This window comes from Neophocaena asiaeorientalis, unplaced genomic scaffold (genome assembly GCF_003031525.2).
Source record: "Neophocaena asiaeorientalis asiaeorientalis breed wild unplaced genomic scaffold, Neophocaena_asiaeorientalis_V1.1 scaffold450, whole genome shotgun sequence".
In the NCBI taxonomy this organism is placed as follows: domain Eukaryota; kingdom Metazoa; phylum Chordata; class Mammalia; order Artiodactyla; family Phocoenidae; genus Neophocaena; species Neophocaena asiaeorientalis.
The window spans coordinates 2,443,758-2,452,475 of NW_020175674.1; the positions used below are offsets into that span (position 1 = coordinate 2,443,758).

General features: G+C 41.5%; 1 protein-coding gene across 1 annotated transcript in view; it reads right to left on the reverse strand.

Annotated features, from left to right (window-relative positions):
- The window catches only part of KCNQ5 (potassium voltage-gated channel subfamily Q member 5), a 196,416-nt gene extending 189,491 nt beyond the window's left edge, over positions 1–6,925 (reverse strand). Inside the window, exon 1 of the mRNA XM_024731901.1 lies at positions 6,841–6,925. The gene's annotated coding sequence lies outside the window, so the exon portion shown is untranslated. The remainder of the gene's footprint in view (positions 1–6,840) is intronic.
- Between the last annotated feature and the right edge of the window lie 1,793 nt (positions 6,926–8,718).

Consider the following 8,718-nt stretch of genomic DNA (forward strand, 5'->3'; position numbering starts at 1 on the left):
TACACATTTCAGGAACTGGTTCATTGTGCACAGAAACAGCAAACCCATGTTTGCTTTGCTACACGAAGCAAAACCAGCAAATATGCATAAACTCTATTCAGAAGGTGCCAAACAGCTAAGATGTTTGGGAAAACCTGGATCTCTGACCATGTGTTTGAGTCTCGTCCAGATGTTTAGCACAATCCACTTGTGGCTGGGAGCCCTTCTAACACAGCAGGGCAGGGGAGCAAACACGCTGAGATACTCTCTTCTTGCTAAAACTGATAACGACATTCCTTTTACTGCTTGTGGGCGGGCAATTTTAGAAATAACCACCTTCAGTGAAAATTTTGCAAATGCTATACATCATTTTCATTAAGAGGAGAAGTCATCAGGTGAAGATTTGTCACCGGAAATATGTACAAATCATCATGTTGGACAATCTACATTTAAAGGCCAAAATGAATACTTTAAAATTAATCTGGAAGACAAGAAGATATCCAATACAAGGGAAATGCACTCCAAAACAGCACTGCTGTTAAGAAGGTGGGATACGAAATGCAGAAACATACAACCTCAGGCTCATGAAATCAAAACAAACCGAAACAAAACTTGCCACAATAGTTTAACTGGAGCTAGGAGCGCTCCCTTCACCAGCACGGTGCTCAGCTCACCTGCACAAAGCAAGCTGGGACTGTTTACCCCACAGATCGGGCTGTTGATTGTTTACAAAATCAGATTTGGAATTTTTTTGGGGGGGTGGTGGTACGCGGGCCTCTCACTGTTGTGGCCTCTCCCGTTGCGGAGCACAGGCTCCGGATGCACAGGCTCAGCGGCCATGGCTCACGGGCCCAGCCGCTCTGCAGCATGTGGGATCTTCCCGGACTGGGGCACGAACCCATGTCCCCTGCATCGGCAGGCGGACTCCCAACCACTGCACCACCGGGGAAGCCCTGGAATTGCTGATACAAAGAACTGCTAGTGGTGTGAAGGGATACACCCATTTGTGATAACTTTGCAGATGGACTCTGTAAGAAAAAAGAAACTTAACAATCTAAATGAGAGGGTCGCGCGCATCACTTGGCATATACAGAACCACAAGGAAGCCTCTGCCGGCAGAGCTTCCCTGAGCCCTGGAAACACACTGGGGAGACCCATCGGTCTCGACTGAGGTGCAGGAGGGTGCAAGGCGGCAGCCAGGCCCGGGACGCAGCCTGGCTCTTGTACAACGTGGTACGGTAAAATGGGAGGAATAATACTTACATAGCAAGGTTTTTTTGGTTTCTTTTGTTTTAATAAGAAATCAAGGTACTTAAAAAAGGTACCTTAAAAAAGGTACTTAAAAAAATGCTAGTTAAAAAAATGCCAGTTCCCTTACAGTTCTGAAGAATTTACAAAACCTAGGAAATCAACACCAGCTTTTCACTGTCCCTGGCACTTGGGCCCACGGCTTTGCATTGTCCTCTCGAGTTCATAAATTCTGTGCCCAGAGTGAGCTGAGCAAGCCGCTCTGTTAGATCCTGGGCTGTCCCTCAGCAGGGCTCCACCCAGACAGCTGACACTGAGGGGAGAGCTTTGAAAGCCATGAGCATGGTCATCAGATGCATTTACCAGAAAACTACAAGAGTAGAAATCTGTTTCCTTAGTCACCCAACGTAAGAGGTCACTGTGCACATAAGCCATGCACTGAATGTGTGCCAACGAGTCCCTGCTGGTTAGATGGACACGCCTGGGTGAAGAGCTGCCGTAATTTACAGTGTTTGTGGTGAGATACTTGTTTTCTATTACACAAGTACGATATGATCTCAAATGCAGCCTTTTCAAATACCCCCGGTTCACTGGCCTTGTGCCCCCATTAGGTTCCACTGTATATGGAAGAGCCAGTGACTGTAATATTTGATGCATTCTCTGTGCTGAGCCCAGGGCTAAGCACTGGGATTCAATCCTCATAACTTTATGAAGTAGCAGATATTACTACCCACTTTTAACAGATGAGAAAACCAAGACACAGAGAAGTGGTTTCCTGAACTCACTAGCAGGGGGAGTGCAGTGCTGGATGAGAACGATGAGAGTCTCCCCTTGGGGTGGGGGACAGAAAGCGGAGGACTCCGTGGGGACCCCAGGAGGTGAGGAGGCACGTGCACCTAACATGCTGGTGCGCTCAAGGAAACATGTGGAAAGCGCGAGTATCAAGGAGGTGAGTACCCTGGAAGCTTGTCCAGGGGCTGGTCTGCCTAAAGGCGCTCCCTGTCGGAAGCGTGGGTGTCTTCTACTTGCCAGAAATAGAATTAGTTAGAATGTGGGAATATCTTTTAAAATGTTTAAAAAACCCTCAAATGGACAGACTTTTGAAAACATATGCAACTGTGATATGTGATTTACACATAAGTCTTCAAAATTTACACCTGTGCTGTATCTGCGACCAAGAGTGTACAAAAGTGACTTTACTGTAAATTGCTGCAGACATTTAAAAGCCATTCCTATTACTATTGGATGGCAATTCTTTAGATATGCTTCATCTTGGGAACTAAAGACAATGCTAGTCAGAATTGTGTTCTATGTATTCTGTTTGGTTAAATTCAGAGGATAGACAGACTCTGAAATCAGATTAACTGTTTCAAAAACACATGGTAAAAGAATAAATACAATAGTCCCTAAATAATTAAGATTTCTCTTGGCTTTTTCCGGTATTCTACAACTGATTGAACTTTTATAATTAACTATATGAACTGATACTGATAGTGAAAAGAATTAAAATACACATGATTCTCCAGTTTATTACTAAATAAGAAAAAGAAAAAAAACAAAGGCTATACTTGATCTTTTTTTGTCCAAATAGAACACAACAGTCTTTGGAGAAAACACTGATGAAAAGAGTAACATCAGTAAAACCTTAGACCCGCAACACAGTCCAAATATTTTTAGGGAGGTTTTAAGATTACACTTTGGTTTAAGACATACACCTCGACAATTTATCACTATAGCACAAAAATAGGAGGATACGCAAACTCTCTCCCTACAGAAAGCCGTGTAGCAACGGCTTTCAGAGACCATCCATCTGCAGCACTTACTACACTGCTTAAGACAAAGGCCTCACTTGCATAAAAGGACTGGTTTCTACTTTGCTAAATCTAAAGGCATTCAAGACTGAGGGATACTCCTACATTGTTGGTAGGAATGTAAATTGGTACTGCCAATTTATGGAGGTTCCTTAAAAAACTAAAAATAGAGCTACCATATGATTCAGCAATCCCACTCCTGGGCATATATCCGGAGAAAATTCTATTTTGAAAAGACACATGCACCCCAATGTTCACAGCAGCACTATATACAATAGCCAAGACATGGAAGCAACCTAAATGTCCATCAACAGATGAATGGATAAAGAAGATGTGGTACATATACACAATGGGATATTACTCAGCCATAAAAAAGAATGAAATAATGCCATTAGCAGCAACGTGGATGGACCTAGAGATTATCATACTAAGTGAAGTAAACCAGAAAAAGACAAGAAACATATGATAGCGCTTATATGTGGAATCTAAGAAATGATACAAATGAACTTATTTACAAAACAGAAACAAACTCACAGACACAGAAAAACAAACTTATGGTTACCAAAGGGGAAGGAGGGGTGAGGGATAAATTAGGAGTTTGAGATTAACCTATACATACTACTATATATAAAATAGATAAACAACAAGGTCCTACCTACAGTATAGCACAGGGAACTATACTCAATATCCTATAATAAACCATAACGAAAAAGTATATACATATATATATATATATATCTCTGAATCATTTGCTGCACACCTGAAACTAACACAACATTGCAAATCAACTATACTTCAATTAAAAAATATACAAATAAATATCAAAATTATTAAGTTGAGTAAAAGAAGCCAAACACAAGACTATCTCTATGATATCTAATTCTTTCCCTCAACATAATGATGTATATAATTATCATATATATGACATATATGAAATATATATGATATATACAGTGGTACTTTTGTTACAGTAGCCCTAAGAAACTAATACACATGACAATATGTGTTTCTCAAAACTCATGAAACTATACACTTAAAATGGGTGATGCTTATTCCATGTAAATTGTATCTCAATAGACCTGATTAAAAACAAGGGCATTAGAGGAAAAAAAAAAAGACTGAGGGGTAAAAGAAGACTTACAGATGGCCAACAGGTATATGAAAAGAACTCAACATCACTAATCATCAGGGAAACGCAAATCAGTACCACAATAAGATATCACCTCACACCTGTTAGAATGGCTATTATTAAAAAGTGAGAGAGAAGTGTTGGCCAGAATGTGGAGAAAAGGGAACCCTCCTACACTGTTGGTGGGAATGTAAATTGGTGCAGCCACTATGGAGAACAGTATGGAGGTTCCTCAAAATATAAAAAATAAAACTACCATATGATCCTGCGATCCCACTCCTGGGCAAACATCCCTAGAAAACTGTAATTCGAAAAGCTGCACGCATGCCGATGTTCACAGCAGCACTATTTACAGTAGATAAGACATGGAGACCATCTAAGTGTCCACTGACAGATGAAGGGGTAAAGAAGATGTGATGTGATATATGTATCACACACACATTGGAATAATATTCAGCCATAAAAAGAACAAAATCTAGCCATTTGTGACAACATGGATGGCTCTTGAGGGCATTATGTTTAGTGAAATAAGTGAGACAGCGAAAGACAAATACTGTATGATTTCACTTATGTGGGACCCCTGAACTCGCAGAAACACAGTAGATTGGTGGTTGTGCAGGTGTGGGTGGAGGAAATGGGTGAAGGTGGTCAAAGTGTACAAGCTTCCAGTTATAAGACAAATGAGTTCTGAGGATCTAATGTGCAGCATGGTGCCTACAGCTAACAGTACTGAACTGTCCACTTGACCATTTTGCTAAAGGAGTAGATCTTAGGAGTTCTCACCACACACACACACGCACACACACCACACACACGATGGCAACCATGTGAGGTGATGAACTGTTAACTAACTTCACTGTGGTAGTCATTTTGCAATATGTATGTATATAAAATTGTCACGTTACACATTTTAACTTTCACAATATCATATGTCAATTATATCTCAATAAAGCTGGCAAGATAAAAAAGATGAGCGATGTGTAAAACGTCTACATTTTTATCTGCTCACATGCACTCTAGTTACTGAACTCTGGTCAGTTGTCCACTGCTCAGAAAGTTTTAAAAATGATATTAACCAGCTGTGGGCTTTTGAATAACGTGAGTTTCTCTGGATTATTTAGAAACTCATTAGCAGTGACTGAATTTATATTTCAGAGATTTGGAGGATGTAAACCTCATATTTTGGATTCCTGACCTGGTTATAAAAGAAACCTTTTTACAAGATTCTTAATGCTTGATTTACTCATAATATATACCATTGGTCATGCGGTAAATCCAGTTTTTCATGCTCCCAGGTCTAAAAATCAGATTTATATTTTCGATCTAAAATTCCTAGCTGTAGTTCTGTATATGTACCCCAAAGACAGCTCTGCCCTAGACCTTGGCTCAGACCATTTGTTGTTATCAAAGGGGTGCATGAGGCTAAAAGCCCACTTGCTACCTGAATGGAACCTTGTAAATGCAACAAATCCCCAGTGGGCTCTTCGGTCTATCTGTTTTCTATCTTGGGTTTCAACATAGTAACCTTGACATTAGCAATGTACCGCTGAGCACGATTTGTACGGAGACGAATTGGGACAGATTTGTTCCAGGTTCAAAAGTGATTTCTCCCTGTCACAGGGCAGAGACTTGATGAAGTCTTGGCACTCTAAGCACAAACCAGCCTCTGCGAGCACAGGGGAAAGAGCAGCTGCCCAGGCTGTACGGGCTGACATCCTTCACTTCCCACCTTCAAGGTAAGAATACTTTTCTTGTATTAAATGCTCACCAATTTCTATTTATTAAGGCACATGGCCATCTTACCCCACCCACTCGTTCTCTCTTTTCCTCTCTAGTCAAGCAGGTTTTATGGAAAAAGTGAGTTGTTCCAATTTATAGTTCATTCAGACAGTCCTGAGACTGTCAAGTTTGATTTCTGGAACCGAGTGAGTGGGTCAAAATGGATGTAAATGAACCAAACTTTCAATCAGATGTGATTTGAGTATACAGCGCTATAGTTCAGTTGTAATAGAAAGTATAAGAGTTTAAAAGGCCCAGAATAATTCAGACTAAAATATCTTGGGGTATTTTTCCATTTTAAAATGAACTGAGCAATTCTCTGTGGTTGAGGATTGACAGCATAATGGAAACAGAGCAAACTGCAGAACTTCTCACCAGGTAACTTCATTAGCAGCAAAATTCATAATGCAGTCTGCTGGCTGAAAAGAGCATGAAGCCTTCTGTTTTCTTAGGAGGTGCCATATGCTCGTGGTTCTTGGCCGACTATACATAGTTACTGCTAAATTGTGGTTATTGGAAAACACTCTCTACCCTGTAACTTTTAGCAATATTGTAAGAGACCTCAGAGATGCTGATTCTTCTTATAATTTATCACCATAGAGAAACATAATTAAACCTGCTTCCAAGTATTGCCTTCTACTTACGATGCAACTATAACACATGATACTGCTAAGTAACAGCCATCTGGAATATTTCTATGTATTCTTGGGGGTTGACTAAAGGTTAAAACGGCAGGCAAATGTTTCAGTGACCTTTGAAACTTTTACACTTCACAGAAACTCTCTTTTTTCTAGAGATAACTTTTCGTGGGACTAAATGCATTGCATAAATATTATAGACAATTCTTGTATTATGTAAACTTTATGTACATTTTTGTTCATATGTTTCACTTACCAGAATCAAGAGGCAACTTGAGGCCAACTTTGTGTGCTCGGGAATGGTGGAAAACACTGACAAAATCAAGCAACCAAAGACAAGGAGAAAACTGTAAAACAACAGAAAAAGAGAAATTTGATGAGAAACTTGCCTTAGCATGACAGACTTAAGTTCTTATTTCTAATGGCTAAAGCACCAGATCCATTTGAATTGGCACTGATTAAATCATAACAGCCCTAAAAGGGACTAGCCATTTTGAATATCAAAATACAGTGTGATGTCCAGTGCAAATGGGGCTCCTTTGCAACTTTACCGATGAGAAGGATGATGTGTGTGTGCATGTGTACGTATGCGTGTGTGTTGCGTGCTGTACTTAAATGTCCACAGCTAAGAATCTGCAAATTTCCTATAAAGGGCTTTCCCAAGCAGGGGTCCTGAAAGGCCCAGATGTGTTTTGTTCTCCTGTTCGGGACCATAAGTGGTAGCTGCTCTCCTGTTCGGCAGCTTTGGTGAACTGTCAAGGGTTCTAAGTGCTTACTAAGCCACTGGCTCCTTTTCAGAGTCTAATGTTGTTCCTGGATTCTCATCTGCCATTTCTTTATAGTAATAATAAGAATAGAAAATGACTTCCTCTGCTACCCATGTGCTTTCCATTCCCTTCCGGTCAAATCCCTAGAGAAATGCCCCCAGCCCTACTTGTGCTGCAGTGACAGAGAGCATTTTCTACTAGTCCATCTACAGACATTTTTATTCCTAGAAATACGGAACTTCTGGAGTCCGGTGGGGGGTGGAGCCGAGTTCCCAAAGTAAACGTCTAATAAAAAGGGCAGGCTCGGTTCTAAAGTTGAAGTTACTTATCCTGAAATTCAAAAAAAAAAAAAAACAACCCAATATCTGAGCTATTTTCCCTAAAAGTCACATTTCTTACTTTCACTCACATCGTACGCATCTCACCTTTTACTCTACAATCTCCTATAAAACATCAGCTCTGTGTTCTTTAGTACAGCTGGCCTCTGCCTCCTCTTGACCTGCCCTGATGAATCTGCACGTCTTTCTACCACCAAGGGCTGATAGCCAGGGATTGGTGACTTATGGCCTGGGGACAAATCTGGCCAATAAAGTGGTTGCTTTTTTTGTTTGTTTGCTTTTTTGCGGTACGCGGGCCTCTCACTGCTGTGGCCTCTCCCGTTGCGGAGCACAGGCTCTGGACACGCAGGCCCAGCGGCCATGGCTCACGGGCCCAGCCGCTCCGCGGCATGTGGGATCTTCCTGGACCGGGGCACGAACCCGTGTGCCCTGCATCGGCAGGCGGACTCTCAACCACTGCGCCACCAGGGAAGCCCAAGGCCAATAAAGTTTTATTGGCACACAGCCACACCCGTTCACCCGTGTATTCCCTATGGCTGCGCTCACAAAAGAACTGCAGAACTGAGACTTGTGCTCTAAGCACAAGACTGAAATATTTACTCTCTGGCCTTTAGAGGAAAGTTTGCTGACTCCTGATTGATACCATGTATTCCTTATTTCTTTGTATCTATTTCAGCACAGAACCCGAAGTGGGTATGCTGATAATTACTCACATTCGGAGGTTTCGTATAAGCGAGATACTGAGCTAAGCCCCTTTCACATGCACTATCCACATTATCCTCTCAAATGTACGCAGTAGAAATCTCATTGTTCCCATTTTGCAGATATGGAAACTGAGAATTAAGAACATATTGTGACTCGTCCCTGGCTGCTTGGCAGGAAGAGGGGTTCAAGCACTGTGTGTCCTTGAGTTGCCACATGGTGTCGCTGAGGAGCACAGAGGAGGACGTCAGTGATGTTCTTGGCTCAGCAAGACTTCTGGGGGTACTTCTCTATCTCTTCCAACTGAGAGGGAGGTAGTTATTCTGA